Consider the following 10,416-nt stretch of genomic DNA (forward strand, 5'->3'; position numbering starts at 1 on the left):
GTACTCTTCTCCTTCTATGCTATTTTGCTTGGGTCTCATCAGCTCAGACAATTCTCAGATCTATTTGGCCAGCCCTAACCTCTTTTCTTGCCTCTAATCTTACATCTCCAGCTAACCCTTGGACATCTTAAACAGGATGTCCTGTAGACATCCTAATGTCAACATGTCCCAAACTGGACTATCTTTTGACCAAAAGCTCCCCTCTTCCAAACTCCCCATTACTCTGAAGGGTATCACCATCCCAAGTCACCCAGCCTCAAAACCCAGAGGCTATCTTCAACTCCTCTCTCTCACAAATATCTAATCCGTAGCCAAGTTCTATTGTGTCTACACCTGTAAAATCTCTCACATACATCCGCTTCTCTCCTCTGACATTGCCACCACCCTGACCAGACTCTAATCATCTTATGCCTGGGCTCTTACAGTAACTTTCTGGTTATTCTTTCTGCCTCACATCTCTCCACACTTATATTAGGAAGGCAGAATTTATGATTTCAAAGAGAATCTCATGTGCCTGAAAGGTTCGGAACCGCAGGATATAAGGAATTCTCTAGGCAGAAGGCAGGAGAACTAAAGCATGTATTTACACTCCACAGTAACAGGCCCACAAACCAGCGTCCCCATTTTGATATTTTGATCAAAAGCTTCTAGGCCCAGTAAGTCCACCTCACAAGAGTAACCAGGAGGCCACAGAGAAGCGAGATGGTATAAAGCAAAATCGTATACATGCTTCCCCTGTACGGTAAGAAGATTACCCACTGGCCTGCAGTCCTTACTCAGCACTCCTCGCTCCACGTGGGTCAGCTCTGCTACGGGCAGCTCAGCTTCGGCTGTAGGCATCTCTGGCTCGAACTGGAAAAGGAAAACGGATCTTCAAGCTGTCTTCTCCCCTCTTATAGAGCTTCTGACATTATCAAGTACCGCCTGAATGACCAGAGCCGATTGGTTCTTGAGCTGCCCTCCCACCCCAGCGCAGACTAGGTTAACACCCAACAGGGCGTGGCTCTGGAGTTAACACCTCCCCCCAGACAGCCCCATGACTCATCACACAGGAAGTTCTCTGCTCACAGGCCATGAGTCTCTGGACTTCCTGCCCCGGAAGAGGTCACACAGGAAGTTCTCCACTCCCAGGTATGGCCCAGCGAGGCTCAATGAGGTAAGATCCACCCCTAGGTCCCAGCAAGATAATCTCTTCAATCAATCATCCCCAAAATAATTATTAATAATTCAGATGTCCACCCCTAGATCTTTGTATCCATTACATAGGATCAATAATATCATAACAATTAAACAATATAGCAAGGATAACACAAAATCACTACTCAGAACACTATCATCATTCCCCACCCCTTGAACAGTTGGGGCTCAAAATCTTGGGGTAAGGGGTGAAGGTCTCATTTTCCATAGCTTCTTCTTGCTGAAATTGGACGTCCCTGCCACAAAGAGTCCCATTCCAGAGTTCAGTTCTTTAGCGAGCTGGCAGGAATTTCAAGAATGCTACGTGCTTAGGCAGTCACCGGAAACTGCAGGGTGCTTCAGCCTGCAGGAGACAGAACTAACGACAAGGTTAACCAAAACAAAGAACAAAAAGAGTAGGCAAGTATGGGCTATTATCCTTTAAATAAAATCATCTCCAGTTTAGTTGAAATTTCAGTTATGCAGAGATCCCAAACTCAGATGGGAAATGTTTCTTTTTAAACAGAACACAATGAGGAAACTAAGCCAAGAAGATCCCTCCCTAGATGGAGACCAGGATTGTCCTCCCAGCCTTTCCCCAGATGTACAAGGGAAACCAGGAGGATCCCATCCTAGATAGACTAGGATTGTCCTCCCAGCCTTTCCACAGATGTACAAGGGAAACCAGGAGGATCCCATCCTAGACAGAGACTAGGATTGTCCTCCCAGCCTTTCCACAGATGTACAAGGGAAACCAGGAGGATCCCATCCTAGATAGAGACTAGGATTGTCCTCCCAGCCTTTACCCAGATGTACAAGCTTTCATCCGTTAATCACACAAAGTCACCTTCCCTCTCAGTGGCTTGTGGCAATCACCAGCATCAGCCATACCTGTGGGGTCCGTGAATCTAATATTATAGCCCTATTCACGGTAAAATATATGGTTCAGGGGTACGATTTGGTAATTATCTTCCCCTGAATAGACAACTGTTACAGTGTTGTTCTTCCCATGGGCTATGACTTCTGCAGCCTTTGGAATATCATCTGGCTTCCGTTTTACCCATACCTTAGCTCCCAACTTTATTCTATCAATGGAGCAAGCCCCTTTTGCCTCTCTAGTAGTTATTTTGGGAGGAGGGTCAGTTTTCACAAAGGGTATTTTTTCACAGGGGATAATAATCACTTGAACTATCCTATCATTCCTACCAAATTGTACGGGTTTTTCACCCAAATTCTGGAGTGTCACAACAATTTCTTTTTGGTAATTTGAATCTATCACTCCAGCCAAGACATATACTCCTTGAGCTGCTAATCTTGGTTTAGGTAATATCCGTCCAAAATGATTCTTGGGGATTCTCATTCATACTCCAGTAGGGGTTTTTCTTATCTCTTTCCTATTCAACCTAAAATTCTCTATACAATGTAAATCATATCTTGCCGAACCAGGTGTTCCTGGACATGGTAGGGGGACATCTTCCCTCATAGTCCAGAATTCAATATTTTGGATCTCACGTGTTTGCTGTTCTCTAATCTGCAAATTTGGGGTCATCATTCTGGCTAGAGGTGTATTCCCCCTAAGGGCCTGTTATTCAAATTATGTAAGGCAATAGACAAATTATCCTTCCAATGTCGATATGAATTATTAGAACTTAATTTTCTCAGCTGTTCTTTCAACAATCCATTCATTCTTTCAATCAGCCCAGATGCTTGTGGGTCATATGGAATATGATATATCCATTCTATATTATTCAACACACAATATCTTTTCACTTCTTTGCCCTTGAAATGTGACCCATTGTCACTTTGAATCTGCATTGGGATTCCATAGTATAAACTTACAATATCTAGGGTTTTACAGGTGTTTTTCTGAGTTGCGTCCTTATAAGGACAAGCCACTAGTACACCTGAATAGGTGTCAACACACGTACATACATATTTACATCCTTTATCCTGGGGTAGTGGGCCAATATAATCTATCTGCCAAATTTGGGCTGGAACTTTTCCCCTTGCTATTTCTCCAGTTACTATCCTAGGAAGAGTTCGTTCTTTTTCTAATTAACATATACAACACCCCTCTGTTATTTGTTTTAACAACGCATGACAGATACTGATACCTCTATCCTGTGCCCATCGGTGGGTGGCCTGGACCCCTAAATGGCCGGCAGTCTGGTGGACCCATCTTGCTAAGGCTGGGTCATCAGTTGGAGTTGGAGTAGGGACAATACATTCAGTGGCAATCTTTGCTAGTCGATCCGCGTGTGCATTGTACTCACGTTCTGGTGTGGTCAGGGTCGCGTGAGCATCATCATGAAAAACTGACAAATCCGTAACCAAAGACATGTGCCATATATTTTCCCATAACTCTTTACCCCAAACTTGTTTGCCATGAATCTCCCAATTCTGATTCCTCCATATAGGCATCCAAGTAGCTAATCCATTAGCTACCGCCCATGAGTCAGTAAATATATGACACTGTCCTCCCTTCTCCATTATGATGACCTGATGCACTGCCATCAGTTCAGCATGTTGGCTACTTCCACCTATCCCAGAACTTTCCAGAGTTCGCCTAGTACAGGGTTTATAGGCTACTGCTTTCCAATGTCTCTTCTGTCCTAAATATTTTGCTGTCCCGTCAGTAAACCAAGCATGTTTCTTCTGTTCTACATTTAGTCCATCATACCTATTATTCCATTTCACTAAGGATGGCACCATCTGTTGCTTAGATTCAAGGGGTTTTTCATTTCTCTCAGTGCCAGTGTTCGCCACAGATTCATGTAAAGCAGAAACTCCACTTTTGCCTGCTCTGGACCTATTTTGAATATACCACTTCCATTTGATTATGCTTGCCTCTTGTGCATGTCCAATTCTGTGAGAAGCTGAGGTACTCATTACCCAAGTCATAATTGGAATTCCAGGCCTTAATATCACTTCATGACCCAGAGTTAGTTGCTCAGTTTCTACTAAAGCCCAATATGCAGCTAAAAGCTGCTTCTCAAAAGGTGTATACTGCACTCCAGATGAGGGCAGTTTCCTTGACCAAAAGCCTAAAGGTACACTTCGGCTCTGTTGTTTTTGCCACAGACTCCAATTTGCATAGTCATCTTGTACAGTCACTTGTAACTCCACTGGCCCATTTTGCATAGGCCATAAGTCCAGAGCTAATTGTATAGCAGCCTTTGCTTCCTCAAAAGCTCTACTTTGTTCAAGGACCCAATCAAATTCATATTTCTTTCTGGTGACTTTATACAAGGGTTTTAAAATCTGTCCCAAATGTGGAATGTGGTGTCTCCAATAACCAAATAGCCCTATGAACTTTTGGGCCTCTTTCTTATTAGTAGGGGTGGGAAAATCCTGGATTTTTTGTCAAGCTTGTGGGAGAATTTCTTGCAGTCCTCTATTCCACTGTATCCCCAAGAATTTTACAGTTTGAGCTGGCCCTTGAACCTTTGCGGGGTTGATTTCCCATCCTTTGCTTTTCATATGGTCAATTAATAATGCTAAACTCTCCTCCACTTCTTTTATATTCTTTCCCTGTATCATGATGTCATCTATGTAATGTGTAAGCTGTACACCAGGTAACTTTAATTCATCCAAATGCTCAGCTGCAATCCTGTGGCAAATAGTTGGGCTATGAATATATTCTTGTGGCAGGCGTGTAAATGTATACTGTCGGCCTTGCCAAGTAAAAGCAAACTGGTCCATTGCTTGGGGTCTATTGGGATCGTAAAGAAAGCATTGGCCAAATCAATAACTGCATACCAAGTCCCTTCATGTTTTTGTATTCTCTCTATTGAAGTAACCATGTCTGGAACAGCAGCATACAAGGGAGGAGTCACTTTGTTCAGCTGTCTATAATCTACTGTCATCCTCCATGTCCCATCTGACTTTCGGACTGGCCAGACAGGGTTGTTCCATTGAGTAATTGTAGGGACTAACACTCCTGCTTCAACACATTCTCTTATAGTGTTGGCAATTTCATCTTGCCCACCTGGCATACGATATTGCCTCAAAGTAATTACTTCAGAAGGTTCCATCTTGATTTTCCCCACTAAGACTGCATTAATGCCTATTTTCCTCACAGCAAATTGGTATTTCCCTTCAGGTAAATTTAAGGTCATACCCTTCAAAATGTCTATTCCAATGATGTATTCAGGAATAGGCACAATAACCACACTATATTCTTTCTTGGGCAACTGTCCAATTTTCATCATCAATTTAACTTGTCTGGCTGATATTTCAGTCCCTCCTAGTCCTGTGATGGTAATAGGAGTTCCATGGCTGAACTTGTCTGGATTCCCATAGATAAGGGTGACCTCAACCCCAGTGTCTATTAATGCCCTAGTTACCATACTTGACCCATTTTTCCAATATATGGTCAAGTTAAAGTGAGGTCTGCAATCCAGCTTGCGTATTTCCTTAATTTGGGCTGGGGCCTGGCCTGTTTCCTAGTATTCCCTAGCATGTGATTCACTTGAGCATGAAGGTTCAACGTCTGTAGCATTTGCAGGAGCAGTTCTTATTTCCCTATCTCTCCTGTTATCGAGTCCTTTATCTCAGTACATTCTGTACAATTCATTGGTTGGAATGCCATCTATCATTTCAAAACCTACCCCTGCTCTCAATAGAGCAGTGAACATTTCTTTTCTTGTCACTCTATTTTGGCGCCAAGTTTGCTGGCTATTCACCCTTCTCTCTCGAGGAGATCTATCCTTTCCCCAGTCTCCTAAGTCATGTAACTAAAATCTTATTTATCACCTCTGTAAGATAGCTCCCTATTTCCCCAAATAACAGATTCAAAATTAGTTGTTTATAAGCAGGGGGAGCTGTCCTAATTATTAAATTCCTATGAGGGATTCCTATGGGATCATGGTAATATTTGTCTGCAGTTCCTGTCATGATAGCAGTCTTCATTATCTCCTCCTTTAGTCTTGTGATACAATCTTTAAGTGAATACCAGGCTCTGTGCTCAGTGGGCCACATAGAATCATTAGTATATCTCTTACTGCATCCTGCAGCAGCTAACGCCAACAGATTAGTCCTGCTAGCATCATCTCCTTGCTGATGATGTTCCCTAAAAGCTTGCTGAATTAGAGGATTGTGGCTGATACCTATGAATCTCATACAGTCCCTCTTATCTACTAATATTCCACCGGCCCCTTGATCACTGAGTCTTACCTTCCAAGATATTAATGGTTCTCCTACTCTTTGGCTGAATCTACTCAAAATATCTGTGACCTCTTGCGGTGAGAAATCTTCCTGAATTTCCCTCGTAACTAAATTGCCACCTCGGGTTTCTGTCCTCCTCCTTTCTACGGGATGAACACTTGTCTGAGTATTTAACCATCTCCCTGTGCGAGGGATGTCCTGAACCCTAGTAGCGTTTTCTGTCTTAGCCCCTAACATTGTCTCATTTTCCCCCAACTTGCTTCCCCTGACACCATGGCAAGGACAAAGCAGGCAGTCAGGCTTGGTCTGGGCTGAGTTGGTATGCACTCTTGGCTTATTTGGCCTCCTGTTGCTGCTAGCCACATTAATAGAAATGTTCTCATCTGAGTCAGTGGGTTCTTGAGCAGCAGTTTGTTCTCCTGCTATCTGAGATTCCCCTTCTTGCTGTGGGGTAGGAGTGCCCCCATCTCTTTCACTTAATCTCAATCTTTCATATGCTAGCCAGTAGGCTGATAACACTATCCAGCTTTGCCTAGATAATGATGCCCCTGACTGAATCCCAACCTCTTGTAAACACCTTTCCAAATCCTTAGGATCTCCTCTCTGTAGCCTTGGTTCCCAGTTTTCACAGGGTCTGGCTTTTTTAGCCAATTCCTTTGCTAGGGAGGAATAAAATGGATCCTACCACCCTGGGATAGTCATCTCTTCCTCTGAAGTTCTTCTGCTTCTGAATAGAGATCTTATACCTAGCGATCCCATCCACCTTGTTGCCAAATATATTAGGAAGGCAGAATTTATGATTTCAAAGAGAATCTCATATGTGCCTGAAAGGTTCAGAACTGCAGGATATAAGGAATTCTCTAGGCAGAAGGCAGGAGAACTAAAGCATGTATTTACAATCCACAGTAACGAGCCCACAAACCAGCGTCCCCATTTTGATATGTTGATCAAAAGCTTCCAGGCCCAATAAGTCTGCCTCACAAGAGTAACCAGGAGGCCACAGAGAAGCAAGATGGTATAAAGCAAAATCATATACATGCTTCCCCTGTACAGTAAGAAGATTACCCACTGGCCTGCAGTCCTTACTCAGCACTCCTCGCTCCACGTGGGTCAGCTCTGCTATGGGCAGCTCAGCTTCGGCTATAGGCGTCTCTGGCTCGAACTGGAAAAGGAAAACGGATCTTCAAGCTGTCTTCTCCCCTCTTGTAGAGTTTTTGACATCATCAAGTGCCGCCTGAATGACCAGAGCCGATTTGTTCTTGAGCTTCCCCCCTTCCCCCCCTCCTCCGCCCCAGCACATACCAGGTTAGCACCCAATAAGGCGTGGCTCTGGAGTTAACACCTCCCCCCCATGACTCATCACACAGGAAGTTCTCTGCTCGCAGGCCATGAGTCTCTGGACTTCCTGCCCCTGAAGAGGTCACACAGGAAGTTCTCCACTCCCAGGTATGGCTCAGCAAGGCTCAATGAGGTAAGCTGAGTCACTCAAAGAAAACAAAGGCCACTCTGGCTACAACACTCCAGTCTATCCTCTACTCAACTGTCAGAACGACATTCCTAATGCACAGGCCTGATCATGTCACCTCCTTCCCCATTCAATGTACTTCAGTGACTCCCTATTACCTGCACTATCAAATATAAAATCCTCCAGCTTTTAAAGCACTTTGTAACCAGGCCTTTTTCTGTCTTCCCAATTTTCTTACACCTTACTCACCCTCCATATGCTCACATCCAAGGTCATAGGCCTCCTTGCTTTTCCTCCACCTCCTGATTCCAGGCATTTCCACAAGCTGTCCCCAGCACTTAGAATTCTCCTTGCCATCTTCACCTTCTGGCTTCTCTAGCTTCCTTCAAGACTTAGTTAAAGCCCAACTTTCTGCAAGAAGCCTTAACTGATTACATGTGTGTGTATGTGTGTGTACACACATGTGTATATGTATGTATGTACATGTATACGTGTGTGTATACGTGTGTGTGTGTATACGTACACACATACATATGTATATGAATATATTTTATGTCAGTCTTGCATTTAAGGCCTTCGTTATCTTGGTACTTCCTCTACCTGTCTAACCACTTCTCTTTCTCTTTTGCTGGATCCTCCTCTAGATTATACCCTCTAACTGCAGGTGTCCCTCAGGGTTCTGTCCTGGGCCCTTTTCTCTTCTCCCTCTATACTGCTTCACTGATGATTTCATCAGCTCCCTATCTTTGTACTAATGATTCTCAAATCTACCTTCCCTGCCCCAACCTCTGCTGACCACTAATCTCCCATCTCCAACTACCTTTTGGAAATCTCAAACTATATGTCCAGTAGACATCTTAAACTCATTATGTCAAAAACAGAACTCATTGTCTTTCACCCTAAACTCTCCCCTGACCCACCTGTTATCCTCCCTATTACTGTAAAGGATAACATCACCCTCCCAGGCCATCAGGCTCACAATCTAGGTGTCTGGATTCCTTAGTGTCTCTTACACCCCTTATCCAAGGCCTGTAGATTTCACTTTGCAGTATCTCTCAAATACACCTATTTTTTTCCTCTGATGCTGCCTCCACACTGGTTGAGGCCCTCATCACTTCATCCCTGGGCTATTGCAATAACTTCTGATGGGTCTGCCTGCCTCAAGTCTCTCCGCACTCCAATCTATCCTCCATTCAGCAACCAAATTGATTTTCCTAAAACATTTAAGTCTGATCATGTCATCCCCCTACCCAGTAAACTCCAATGGCTTCCTGCTGCCTCCAGAAGCAAATACAACATGCTCTGGCATTCAAAGCCCTTTATAACCTAGCCCTCTACTACCTTTCTAGTCTTTTTAGCACCTTCTCCCTAACACAGACTCTTCAATCCAGTGACACTGGCCTCCTAGCTGTTCCATGAACAAGACCCATCATCTTTCAGGTCTGGGAATTTTCTCTGGCTGTCCCCTAAGCGTAGAATTCTCTCCCCTCTCCATTCCCAATTACTAATATGCTATGTTTTCTTAAAGTCCCAAGTAAAATCCCATCTTCTACAGGAAGCCTTCCCTAAGCCTTCTTCGTTACAGTGTTTTCCCTCTTTTAATTATTTCCCATTTATCTTGTATATAGCTTGCTTTGCATATATTTGTTTGCATGTTGTCTCTCCCGTTGGATTGTAAACTCCTTTAGGACAGGGACTGTCTTTTGCCTCTTTTAGTACTCTGAGTCCTTAGCCCAGTGCCTGGCACATAGTGAATGCTTAATAAATGTTTATTGAGTTGAATTGGAGACTTTTTCATTACATCCTGCCATCTCTGTAGCAGAATATCTTAGAGCTTGGTGCTGGCCTGCTCCCTCCCTGAATACTCTCTCAGTGACCTCATTGGCTTTTACTTGTTCAATTATTCTCCATATACAGATGACTTGCAAACTTTTATATGAAGTTCTCTCTTTCCTGAGCTCCATTTCAACTTCACCCACTGCTTCCTGGACGTCTTCAAATCGACATCCCACAAACAGAACTCATTATGTTACCGACCGCCCCTCCCCCCAATCCCACCCTTCTTCAACTTTCTCTAGTTCTGCCAAGGGCATTGCTGTGTTTTTGGTCACACAAGCATTTTCCATTCTTCTCTCTACCTCAGTCCCCCTATCCAGTAAGCTGCTTAGCAGAGTCCTGTCCACATTCTTTCCTCTCTGTTCTTGTGGCTACCACCTTAGCTCAGGCCTCAGTCACTTCTCGCCTGCACAATTAGAACAGAGTCCTAGCAAGCTTTTTGCAGCTGGATTCTGGATTTTCTCTTGCCAATTCATCCTTCAAACAGCTACCAAATCATCTTCCCCGAAGCCCAGGTCTGCTGCTCATGTCAGTTTCCTGCTCAAGATCTTCCGGAGATCTCTATTGCCCTTTACAATAAAATACAAATATGTCAGTCTGGTATTTAAGGCCTTCATCTTCTTGCTCCTTCCAACCTTTTTCCAGACTTCCCCTTTATTCCCCCTCAAACACTCTATGCTCTGACCACAATGGCCTACTGCTATTCAAGTTGTCAACAAACTTAGGAAGCACCTGCCCTGTAGCTGGCACCTTGTTCAGTCCTGAGGATACAG

Source organism: Trichosurus vulpecula, chromosome 5 (genome assembly GCF_011100635.1).
Source record: "Trichosurus vulpecula isolate mTriVul1 chromosome 5, mTriVul1.pri, whole genome shotgun sequence".
NCBI classification, from domain to species: domain Eukaryota; kingdom Metazoa; phylum Chordata; class Mammalia; order Diprotodontia; family Phalangeridae; genus Trichosurus; species Trichosurus vulpecula.